A 12961-nucleotide genomic window follows, 5' to 3' on the forward strand; every position below is an offset into this window, starting at 1 on the left:
TGAGAGCATGGGAGGTGGCTGAGTGGGGGTGGTCCTTGCCATTTTATACACTAGGGAGAGACACAGAGATTCAGTGATGGGCCCCGCTGGTCAGAGGCAGAGGTGATTCTGGAACCAGATATTCTGACTCCTAGTCTGGAACTCCCTCCTGTGTGGCAGCCCCCCTGCCCCTACCCCTCTGTCTTGTGTCCCATGCCTCATCAGGCACCCAGTGCTTGGGTTAATGCCTGGTGGACCTGATAACCAACCCATGACAAGGCTTTATTAGATAGAGGCAACGTGGGTGATCAGAAAGGACATACTTCTGAGTGGGTCGCATGGTGGCTTTTAATGTAGAATTCCCAGATTTACCAAATAAAAATATACATGCTCAGTTCAGTTTGCATTTCAGATAAACAATTTTTTTTTTAGTCAAAGTATGTCCCAAATATTTCATAAGACATACCTTATACTAAAAATCTGAAATTCAAATTAAACTAGATGTTCTGTATTTTATCAGGCAACCCTATTTTAATGGCCCTAAACCATGAGAACATCCTTTTCCTTACTGCTAAGGCTGGCTCTGTGTGAGAATATTACAGTTTGCTAGCCAAGGAGGATGTCTTAGAAAAAGTCTGAGAGCTGATTTTCTGGGTAGATCTGAGTTAATTCTGTGGAATTAACTAGGGGGTTGGGGGGGGGGGTGAGTTGAACTAAAAACCATAGAGTCCATCCAGTTTACATAACCACTGCATTGTCAGCCATTATCTTTTATTGTCTCCCAGCTCTTGGAGGTTCTGTTCTGTTTTTGTTTCATTTTATTATGTTTTCCACTCTTTTGTGCCTTTGTGTTTCAGTTTGTTTGATTTCCATTGACCTGTCTTCAAGTTCACCAATTCTTTGCTCAACTGTGTCAGATCAATGACTGAGTGACCCACTGGCTTTCAGCAGCAAGAACCAACTCTCCAGAAATGGATGAGGTGGTAGCTGTGAGAGACTGGCCATAAGGAAGAACTTTCTGTGATGGAGGCTATGAAGTGCTGGAAGAGAAGATTGGGGGAACCTGACCTCCAAACACAGCTCATGTGGAGTCCTGTGGTGAGAGAGGCTAGGCTCCAGGTGGCTTAAGTCTTTTCTAGCCCAAACATTTCACCTACTGTGGTTTAGAAGTGAAAGGAGAAGTTTTCCTGCTGTTTTTTCTAAGGTGCCAAAGCAAATCCCACATGGAAACTGGGCAAAACCTTGAGCCCAATAAAAGGTAAGTGGGAAGTAAAAAACATTAGAAAGAAAGTCAAGGTGAGATTTCCACCCCTAGGAACGAATCAGATAGAAGAAATGGCTCAGTCTGCTGGCCTGAGGGTTCTAAGCATGTGGCTCCATTGTGATTACAGAGATGACACATCCCCTGGATCAGGGAGCCCTGCCAAGTGAGAAGATGCCAGATGGGTCCTGGAGATAGATGTCCATATTCTAAAGGCCACAAACACCTGGAACCATAGCACATATGCTTTGCCCACATTTATTGAGTGCCTACCTTTATTGAGGTATTGGTAGTAACTCTGGGGACTATAAGGTTAAATAGGACTCAGTCCTCACTTGATGGATCCTTTAGCCAAGAAATACCTGGAAGGCTTCCCCTAGATCTTTGTATTAATAGTTTTTTGTTGCTGTTATTGTCATTCAAGTCTCAGCTTAAATGTCAACTACTATGACAGGCCATTCCTAAAAGTCTAACCTAATGTACCCTCTCCATCATTTCACATAGTCTTATTGCAATCATCAAGACCTAGCATTTTCTTGGGGGCTGGCCCTGTGGCCGAGTGGTTAAAGTTCTGCACACTCTGCTTCAGTAGCTTGGGTTTGTGGGTTTGGATCCCAGGTGTGGACCTACTCCACTCATCAGCCATGCTGTGGAGGCATCCCACATACAAAGCAGAGGAAGATTGGCAATGGACGTTAGCTCAGGGCAAATCTTCCTCAAAAAAAAAAAAAAAGACCTAGTATTTTCTTGTTTATTATTGGTTTATTTGCTCATTGACTGGCTGTCTTTCCCTTCTAGAACGTAAGCTCCTCCTGTTCTTGCTGTATTTCCCTTTTCTGGCAAATAATAGATATTTGATAAAGTTTATTTAATGAATGAAGAAAAAGAAAATTCTTTGGTCATAGCTTTGCTGCTCTACAGTGTACTAATATTTGACCTAAAGAAAATTCCAGAACTCCTTTTAACTCCTTTTAATTCTGCTGTATTTTTGTCCAACTTCTTATTTAACAATCCAACAGGTGTTATGCAAAAACAGAAGGCAAAATAGTATCAGCCTGCGAGCCTTCAATTCTGCCTGTCTTTGTAATTCTTGCTTTACAGTGACTGATCCAGCGGGGCTTAATGGATGCATTTCTGACTGATTGATTAATTGAGGTTTAAGCTCAGGGAGGCTCTGACACAGTTGGGACATTCCTTTGTGCATCGCTATTCCTCTCTCTCCTCCAGTTGTTCTGAATACCACTCCTGTGTGGTAGATGCACGTTTAGTTCCTAGAAACCTTAAAAAACAAAGAACACAAATTAACAAACTAAATATACACAGCAATATCTTTATCTGATTGAAAAGCTACAACTTCATATTTAAACAAATCAATTTATGGCAATGCTTTGTGAAGCGTATCTCTTGCAGGAAATAACAATGATTTTAGACACTCAAACAAATAATAAAATCCAGCAATGGTTGTCAGTTCTGTGAAGTCTCTCTCTGAGTGCCTGGCTGAGCTGCCGGAGGAAGCAGAGTCCTTTGCAGCTTTAAGGTCAAAGGTCCTGTGTCTACAGGTGCTAGGGTCACAACAGAATTTGACCTCAGATCTTTCCAAGCCAAACAGACCTGACTTTTTGTCCAAAAGTGACAGGATGAAGGAGTGGGGTGGAGGAAGTGGGAGAGAGGGACTGAGAAAGAGAGAGAGATGGACAGACAGACTTAGAGGTAATTGATTAATTCCTTCAGTTATTTATTCTACCACGTTTATTAACCTCTTACAAGGGCCAGACACATTGCTATGCCTTGTAGGGCCTGGCAAGACAAATCCAATAAGGCCGCTGACCTTGCATGGTGGTGCTTAACAGAGAGAGGACACAGGTGTTGGAGTTGGTTTGCATGGAGATAATGGGTTTGGACTGACATAGATTGGTTTTGAGAGGCCAGGAGGATATTGAGTAGGAGCCATCCAGCCATCGGTTTACAAACTATAAATAAGACTTTTCTTCTGGACTCCAGATTTATAAATCCAATTGCTAGCTGATGTTTCCTCTGGGACATTTTAAATTCAATGCATCCGGAGCTGAATTTCACCCCTACACGTTCTTCTCCTCCATTGTTCCATCCTTTCTGCATGGCACCACCATTGGCCCAAGCTGAAAGCCTGGGAGGCTCCTTGACTCCTCCCTCATTCTCCAAAACGTCTCTTGAATCTTTATCTTCCTTCTCTCGGTTTTCAGTGCCTGTTTAGACTTCCAACACTTCCATCTGGCCTCCCACAATAGCCCTTCCTCTCACTGGTCTACCTACCCTCACTCTGGCCCCTTCTTCTATTCTCTCCCTGTCGCACAGCAGCCAGAGTGACCTTTCAAAACACCAGTCTCATCGTATCAGTGTCCCCAATGCCCTGGTCAGCATGCTTCAGTGGCTTCCTCTTGCTCTCAGGAAGATGACCAAATTTCTAACACAGCTTCCAAGGCACATCAGATCTGACCCCTCTGGCCTCGTCTTCTGTCTCCTCTATTTTCTTTGTTTCAACCATATGGACCTTGTCTAGCCACATACTCTCCTCTCTCCTTCTTCTGCAGGGCTTTTGCACACGCTGTCTGTAATAGGCAGAATAATGATTACCAAAGACATCCCTATCTTAGTTCCCAGAAGCTGTGAATATGTTACATTACATGGGAAAAAGGAAGTGAGCTTGTAGATGGATTTAAGGTTGTTAACAAGCTGACCTTAACATAGGGAGATCATCCTGGATTATCTGGGGGGGGGGGGGGGGGGAGGGGCTCAATATAATCATAGGGGTCTTTAAAGGTGGAAGAGGGAGCCTGAAGAGAAGGTTGGAGTGATGTGCTATGAGGACTCAATGCATCATTACAGGCTTTGAAGATGGAAGGCAGCCACAATCCAGAGAACGGAGGCAGCTTTGGGAAGCTAGAAGAGGCAAGGAGCCTTCAGAAAAGAATGCAGCCCTGCCAACACTTTGATTTAAGCCCAATGAAACCCGTTTCACTCGTCTAACCTACAGAAGTGTGTGATAATAACTGTGTGTTGTCTTAAGCCACCAAGTTTGGGGTGAGTTGTTACGGCTGCCGTAGGAAACCAATACACACGCTGTCCCTTTGCTTGGAATATGCTTCTCTCCCTTGGTTGCCTGCTTAATGCTTCCAATCTCAGCCCAAGTGCCATTTCCCCAAGATTCCCCTGACTAGGTTCCAGCCCCCTTTTTAATAGACACTCACAGCTTTGTCTTCCTCACTTTTTAAATAATTTCGCAGCATATTGTGCTGGTTAAAAGCCCAGATGGACCTTGGAGCCCAATGGCCTGGGTTTGAATCTTGCCTCCACCCCTGTTATCTGTGTGACCTTGTGGGAGTTGCTTATCTTCTATATGAATACCTCTGCTATCTCACTGATAAAATAGGAATCATAATAATATCTCTCATAGGACTGCTGTAAGAACTAAGTGAGTTCATGAAGCGCTTAGAGCAGTGTCTGCCTGAGAGTAAGACACTCCAGGAACAGGCTCTTGGTGGTAATCTCTCCCTGCCAGATTGTACCCTCTTTGTGGACAGGGACTGAGGTCACTTCTGCTTGCCATTTTATCTGGCACCTCCCTAAGGTTTGGCACACATGAAAGTCTGTCTTCTGAACCAATACAGTAGGGAACCTATATACATATATATATGTAGAACGAATGAATAAGCGAGTGAAAGAATGAATTCAGAATTGGAGCTTAGCAGAGGATGAGTCTGAACACACATATCAGAAATGACTCTTTTCCCAAATTGGTTACCCTAAAGGCTGGATTTCCCAACCTTAGCACAACGGACATCTTGGGCAGGATAATTCTTTCGTGTGGGGGTTGCCCTGTACATTGTAGCATCTCTAGTCTCAGCCCCCTACATGCTAACAGCACGCTTTGAGATAACCAAAAATGGATCAGACACTGCCACACTTCCCCTGGGCAGCAAAACAGCCCCTAGCTGAGAACTGCTGCTCTAAGGGGGCAACTTTCACAGCAAACAAAGATGCCAGTGTGGGCAAGCTCGCGAGGGCAATGCTGTCCTTGGCCATCTCGACCTGGCAGGACTCCCAGGGGTACCTGCTGCACAGAAGCCCCAGCCGCTTATCTGCCTCAGCTCAGCTGAGTTCAAGGTCTCTGAATGTGAGAGGAGGTGGGGCTGCTCTTCTGAAAGCCACAACATAATCGCTTTCTGAAAGCAGGAAGGGTTTATCTCAAAGCAGATAGTTCTTGAACCTTTTAGAAGACAGATTTGCATGCTAATCTAAATGCCAGAGAGATTTGAATAAATAGAGAAAATTTTGGATAAACAGCTGACCTTCACCTTTGGCTTCCTTCGTTGTCTGCTTGATAAGAAAAGGAGTTCATTTGTCTTTTTCCCCCACCCTATATAGTGGTTCTCTTTAGATGCTGCTTATTCTTAGAAAAGAGTTACTCGGGTAAATCCTGGCAAGTGAACGTGTGAATTCTCGGTGTTGAGGGTTGAGATGTGCGACTGAAAGAGGTGGTGAATCTCCTCTCCAGAGAGTCTTATAAAAGGACTGGAGTGTTGTCCTGGTGGATTGTTCTCGGAGGTGCAGACAGACAGGCAGAACAAATTCCAAGCCTCCCTCAGGCTGGGGATCCTCTGCTTGTGAAGGGCTGTGAGGTTCCGCAGGACAGGCAATGGCCAGCTGTTGGGACTGAGGGCCCTCATTCCTCTCCATACCGCTCCTTGCTCCATGACCTCCTTACTCAATAGAAAAGAAACCTGTGTTCAGAGCACGTAAGTGGGAAGTGAGGTGACTCTGACCTCTCCTCTATAAGGGGTCCTGAGTGGGGGCCGAACCAAGAGCAAAGTCAAAGGTATCTGAAAGAATCTCAGGAAAAACCAGTTTCTCCACTTTCTAAGGCGGCTGGAAGGATGGGGAGATAAGCTTCTAGGTACCTGGGAAGAAAGAAAGCCCACGGAGAGGATCGTGTCTATTCTTAAAGTGGAGGTGGAGCTCAGTGAGCACTGCAGGTCCTGTGCCCCCTAGAGAGCCCACACGACCTGTCACTGTCCTCAGGGACCGGTCCCGTGGACTGCATTGATTACTGTCCCAAGGAATCCACTGGAAGTCAGCAATACAGGAACTAATCTCATCCCCAAACACACATCTGTGTTGTACATGTACTTTGACGTGACAAACCCCAGTTAGGGTTTGTTGATGCAGTGTCTTTGTCCTTGCAAATTGGTGCATTGTTGGGGGGAGGGCTCATGTGCAAGCCATAGGACTGGTGCCAGGAAGAAAATGAAGTGGAAGAGCTAGGACCAGAGAGAGGGGGCTGCTGGTAGGAGGGTGAATGTGATTTCAGAAGGTAGGACTGGGGAGACAAAGATGGTTACAAGGCCATGGGGTGTTTTGGGCAGAGAAGCTGGAATGTGGCCAGGCTGATCGACCTAGGTAAAACAGAACTTAGAGATCACAGAAGCCAGTGGGCCCATTTTACAGATGAGGAGAGGAGGCCAAGTAGGGAGGTGATTTGCTCAAGGTCAAACATCCGAGTGGGTATGGAGATGGCAGTCACGGGGCCCCACTGTTTGATCATAGCCTTTACCTACTGCATCTCCAGCTTTGCTGATATTCCACCCACTTAATGATCTCGGAATAAGATATCTATACAAGATAGATAGGGAGTAAATGACAATAACTTTAGTGTTTACTTTTTTGGGACAGTCATTTATCAACAGAAATTGCCAAGAAACTATAGGATTCTTTGCAATCAATAACTCATACATTATTTTCTCAGGTAGTTTTTTTTTTTTTTTTCAATAAAAGGGAACCATTTGTTTTAAAAAATAGAGATGTATTGGGGCCAGCCCAGTGGCACAGTGGTTAAGTTCTCACATTCTGCTTCGGTGGCTCGGGGTTCGCGGGTTCGGATCCCGGGTACAGATATGGCACTGCTTGGCAAGCCATGCTGTGGCAGGCGTCCCACATATAAAGTAGAGGAAGATGGGCACAGATGTTAGCTCAGGTCTAGTCTTCCTCAGCAAAAAGAGGATTGGTGGCAGATGTTAGCTCAGGGCTAATCTTCCTCAAAAAAAAAAAAAATCTCCCTAGATGATTCTAATATGCAGCCAGGGATGAGAACCTGTGGATCTAGTTTCAGATCTAAACCTTCTAGATCTAGCTTCTAGACTACCCACCAGGGGGACATTTCTGCTTCCTAGCGTTCTAGCACTGGGCTACCTACAATGACATAGGAAACTTCCAAGACAGAGCAGAATCAGCTAGCCTGTCTCTGCTCCAGGCTTGTGATCTTTGGGACTGCATCTCCTATTGCCACAACTCAAAGGAAGCAGTGTGGTAAGCAGAGTTCTAAGATAGCTCCCATGATCACTGCCCCTTTGTGTGGATGCCCTATATAATCTCCTCTCTTAGAGTGTGAGTGAGACCTGGGAGTTGCTTCTAGCCAATAAAATATAGCAGGTGTAATTAAGGGCCTATTCCGTTGATTTTTGAGTTGACCAAAAGGAAGATTATCCTAGGTGGGCATGACGTAATCAGGCAAAATTCTTTAAAAGAGGCATTGGGCCCTACCTGAAGGGAGAGATGCTCCTTGAGGGTTGGCCAAAGTTCCCTAGTCAAGCTTCTGGATGAGAACACAGCCCGGCCACTACCTTGCTTGCAGCTTGGTGAGACCCTCAATGAGGAATCCAGCTAAGCCATGCCCAGGATCCTGACTCATAGAAACGGGGAGATAATAAACATGTGTTGTTTTAAGCCTCTTAGTTTGTGGTAATTGGTTATGCGGCAAGAGAAAACTGATACAGGTAGTTTGGCAAAACGGAGAACAAACTTTGTAGTTAGATACACTTGGGCTCAACTCCCAGCTATGCTACTACCCGTGTCACTTCTGATGAATTCAGTTTTCCCATGTGTAGAGCAGAAAAAAGTAATTCCTGCCTTGCACAGGTAGGAAGGGGATTGTGAGGTATTCAGACTTTTGCATAAAAGCTTATTATTGATATGCTCAATGTAGGACATTCTCAATAGCTGGAAGCTCTCAGTCTTATGTTGAGCGTAGTTATTAGTGTAAAATGAATAAGACCAGTGGTGTTCCTGAAGGTGTTTTTGACCTGAAAGTTTTCACTTTGCCTATCGTCTTTCCGAAGAGAAGAAACAGCTCCTCTTTACTTCCTTAGGAGTGGGACAACCTCATGCAAAGGAAGCTCTCCTGAGAAGGAGTATTGCTACCATCCACCAGCTAGTATTCTATTTGTTGGCAGCTCTTATTGGGTTGGGGGTTGGGCGAGGCTTTCTGATGTCCCATTTGAGTCTCTTCTGCTTATAGTGGAAACTCATTCATTCGTGTTTGTTTTCTATTATAAATAGAAAGCTGTTATCTCTTTCAGATTCCAAACTGACAGAGGTTTGGAGTTTTAGCCATTAGAATAATAACTGTCAAGCAATTTATAGCGCACAAGCTCCTTTCCATGAGCATCATTTCACTTAATCCTCACCACAGTGCTGCGAGGGAGGCATTATTTTCTTAACTTTATAAGCGAAGGAATGAAAGCTCAGAGAGCGTAAATGACTTACCCAAAGTTCCAAAGCTCAGGAGGAGGAGAAAGGAAAATTGCTTTCCAGGCCGTAACTCCAGTGTGCTGTGTTTTCCACTGCACAACGCTGCCTGGCTTTCCAATTTTATGAACTAATTTCCTTCCTTTCCTCTCCGAGATACCAGCCCATTTGGTTCCACGCCTCTGAGGGGCTTAACACCAGCATTACTCCTATGTCTTTCAAACTCAAGAGCTAGTTAAAACTATTACCAGCCTGTTAAACCAGCCACCTGGTCACCATGTTGCTCGCATCACCTCTCACTTCAGATCGTGGGCATGTGTGAGCCATGAGCACAAGCCTTTGCTGTTCTTCAGTTACCCAGGTTTGTTACTGATCAATCATACTCCTGATTTTTCTTAGTTGTGAGTGTGTGTGTGTGTGTCTGTGTATGTGTGTGTGTCTGAAATGAGCATGCATACTGCAATTGTTTCCCTCAAGAGAAAGCCAAGTTTTCTGAAAAAATAAATAAATGCACAAAAACACAGAAAGAAAATTTACTAATTTGCTATCAAGCAACTTAAGAAATTGAATAAAAATAAACAGTGTGGGCTCTGAGGTTACAAGACAATCCACAGAGGACTAAGTAATGAATAAATACACCCGCTGACTAAAACATGGCACCCTCTCTTAGTGCTCTGTCTTTGTTAAAGACATTTTATGTCTTCATGGTACAGCATATCCGTTTAATTTCCATTTCTTTCCCTTGTTTGCTAGAACTTTTCAGGATTTCTCTCCCCCGCTGCTTTAATGGGACAGGCTGGACAATCGTTTTGCTTTGCTGCTGGTAATGAGCATGCAAAAAGGCGAGTTTTCCGCGTCTGCTCCCTACAAGAATGGTCAATGGGATCTTACAGGTGGGGACGCTAACTTGGGAGCACAGCCGCCCAGGCAGGCCTGGGAAGTTAGAACATTTGAGTGCTTTAGCTAATGTCTACCAAACTTGGTTGGAAGGGCTAAGTGGGTCTTCCTCAAGTCTTTTTCTCAACACGTGAGATTTGAAAGCTCTGTCCACCCTCCGGGAAAGAAGCTTCCTTCCTCCCAGTGCTGGCTCCAGGAGAGCTCCAGGAGGAGATTTAAAACTTCGCCCTCGATAGGCGTAAAGTTTCTGTTAAGCAAGAGGAATAAGTTCTAGAGATCTGCTGGATAACATTGTACCTATAGTTGATATGCTGCATTATACACTTAAAAATTTGTGAAGAGGGTGGATTTCATGTGAAGTGCTCTTACCACAATAAAATAAAACAAAAATAAAATATAACACAAATAAAATAAACTTTGGCCTCAGCGTCTGTTCTCTCTTCTATGATTTCAGTGCAAAATCCTCAACTTTTCTCTAGTAATTTCACCTCCTTTCTCTATTTCTCATGAAAACTAAACACTTTTTCTGATTAGCCCTGACAGAGGAACTCACAATTCATGCCCACTGGAACTCAAGACCTCGTGAATAAGGAAAGCATAGATCGTAAAAAGATCCATGCACTGTATATTCAAATGCTGTATTAAGGGGAACTGGAGATTTAGAAATAATTAGATGTTTTGGCCAGTTATAAAGAAAATTCAGCTCTTGGTAAAATCTTATCATTTCCTTAAGATTTAAATATTTTTTTATAGACTTCTACATTTCCATAACAATTTGAAGTAGAATTGTTGCTGAAATATACTACATTACAAAGTTTAGTATTGTTATTTGCAAAAATATAGTATTGGAGACTGGTAGAGATTCAAAACAAAAAAAAGTGTGATACCTTGAATAGAGACTAAATGAAGAAGTCCACAGGTGACCTGACTGTGACATTTATGGATATCTTATTGGTAAGAAGTGGAGAAGAAAACAGAGTGCAAAGCAAAACGGTGGACTAAGTCACGCAGGTTCCACCAGCTGAACCATGTGGGACGGGTCCTTGGAACGTCTCTGGCAGCAGGTTGTTCATTTGTAGAATAAGAGTTGGACACCGTGATCCTTTGAATCCATAAGACTCCGAGATCTGGGATTCTTTTGAAAAGTGGAACACAGCTTTACAATGGGTTCCATACCCCCAGCCCCTCCTGACCTCCTCTTGCTCACCGCATCTGCGGAGGCATCATTAAACACCAGGATCTGGACCGGCTAAAGAAGAGGTCGATTTTGCATTTAGAGTCCCTTTACCTTCCTCTGATGCTTGATTGTTTTCATGCCATGGGTGCTAGGATCCTTCCTCTGTCCAGCCTCCCAGCTAGGCCTGCTCTTCGGAATCAACTCACGCACACCCCCTCATGTCAACACCATTTTGGCCAAGGGCCGCTGGAGCAGCTGCTGCCCAGGCGGGCTCTGCTCAGGCCCTAAGCTGACACATGACAACTTCTATTAGGCTGAGGTCCTCCATGGGAAACCAATGGGCCCTATCAGCCATTTCCCTTCTGTTTCCCCATCTGCTGGCTCCCAGGGAGGTGGTGGCAGGGCTTAGGTTAAGAGTGCATCCAAAGCGAGGATATGGCCAAGAGCTGGAGGGCCCTCACTCTTCCTCATTGTCACATGCTGCCTGGCAAGAGTGGAATCTGTCCCACAGGAGAAGATGGGGTGACTCAGGCTAGCCTGGCCCCTGCTGAGGGTGTCTAGTCTGCCTCCCACCATTCTTGCCAGGAGTCTCACACAGAAATCATATTTTCGGCTTGGGTTAAACACGACCAGGTGTTTCAGGGAAGGCAATGCCAGAGGATTCTTGGCGTACTCTTTGCACTTGTTTGAATGTTGTGGCTTTTAATATTGGTTCTGATACTGAAGTATGCATGTGTGCGCACACATATGTGTGCACACATGTATGTGTGTGTGTGTGTTGCAGGTCTCTTCCCAAGGTCTCTCAGTATGTTCTTATGCTTCAGACAGAGAGACGTATAACATGTGCAGGGTAAGGCTGGGGCAGGCTGGGTAAGGGCGGGACCTGGGGGTCCTGAGAGGGGCCAGGCCATGTGTTCTGCCGGTTAGTGCACTGGGCTGGCAAGATGGGAGGCTGCTGTGCTGGGACCGCCTCTCTCAGCCAGAGGTCCCTCAGACTCCTAGATGCTACAGCTTGAAGGGAGGGGCCTAAGAGATGACGTGGTTCAACTCTTTCATTTTCTGAAGATGAAAATGAGGCCCACAGTGGCAGTGGCCGTGAAGGGCACATCTAGTTGGTAGTCGGAGCTGATCCTCCAAAACCTAGGCTGTGGGTGTCCAGATCCTTACCTATCTGTCACAGTCTTGGTGTCCAGGGAGAGTCTATTGATTGAATGAATAAGCCAGCCTAGTCTTCTGCATCCCAGGGGTATGCTTACATGATGCTTCCTGCTCCACCAAGAAAGACCTGAAGATTTCTTATGGTTAGGTTGACCACATGTCCCTGTTTCTCCTGGCTTACCCTTATCCCTATCCGTCTCAAAAGTGTACCAGTTTAGACAATAAATCATATGGTCTCTTTGCTTAGAATCTTCTCATTTTTCTAGAATGCCTGTTCTTCAAACATAAATATTCCTGGATCAGAGTTGCCGCTGGGTCTGCCTGCTCAGAGCTGACTGGAAGGTTCTGTTGTTGAGTTTCTGGTTGCAGGTGGTGGGAGATCCAGTGGACAATGCATGAACTAGGTTAACCAGGACTGCCTTCAGCCTCAGAAGGGTTTCAAAAGCAATTCTCTAGAATTTATTTTCCTCATCTGTAAAATGAAAGAACTGTACTGAGTGAGTCCTGAGACTCCTGAAAGCTCAAAACTCTGCACCTGTAAGTTAATTTCAGTGGGCATCCTCGTCCTCTCCATGTTGTCCCCCTTCACTAACTTCCACAGTGATGTGATTAGGGACACATCTGATGGCACCTTAGAGCTTGGACAGTCTAGATGCCCATTTGAGAGATAGTAGCTTTATAGCCAAGAGTGCAGATGCCTGCCCGACCCGTTTCCTTCTGGTTCCCAAGCCACGCTGGGTTTGAGGAGAGCCCAAGGACGCATGGAAAGGCTGGACTCCCATTTCCAAGTGACAAACTCTTCACCCTTTGTTCCTCTTGTCATCTTTCCTGGCAAGAACAACTGGGGGATCCCTGGAAGGAAGGGCACGGGCTGTGGGGGAGAGCTGCTGACTTCCAGACAGACGGCTGCTCTCTAGGAGTGCTACCCC

This window comes from Equus przewalskii, chromosome 5, assembly GCF_037783145.1.
Source record: "Equus przewalskii isolate Varuska chromosome 5, EquPr2, whole genome shotgun sequence".
Taxonomy (NCBI): Eukaryota; Metazoa; Chordata; class Mammalia; order Perissodactyla; family Equidae; genus Equus; species Equus przewalskii.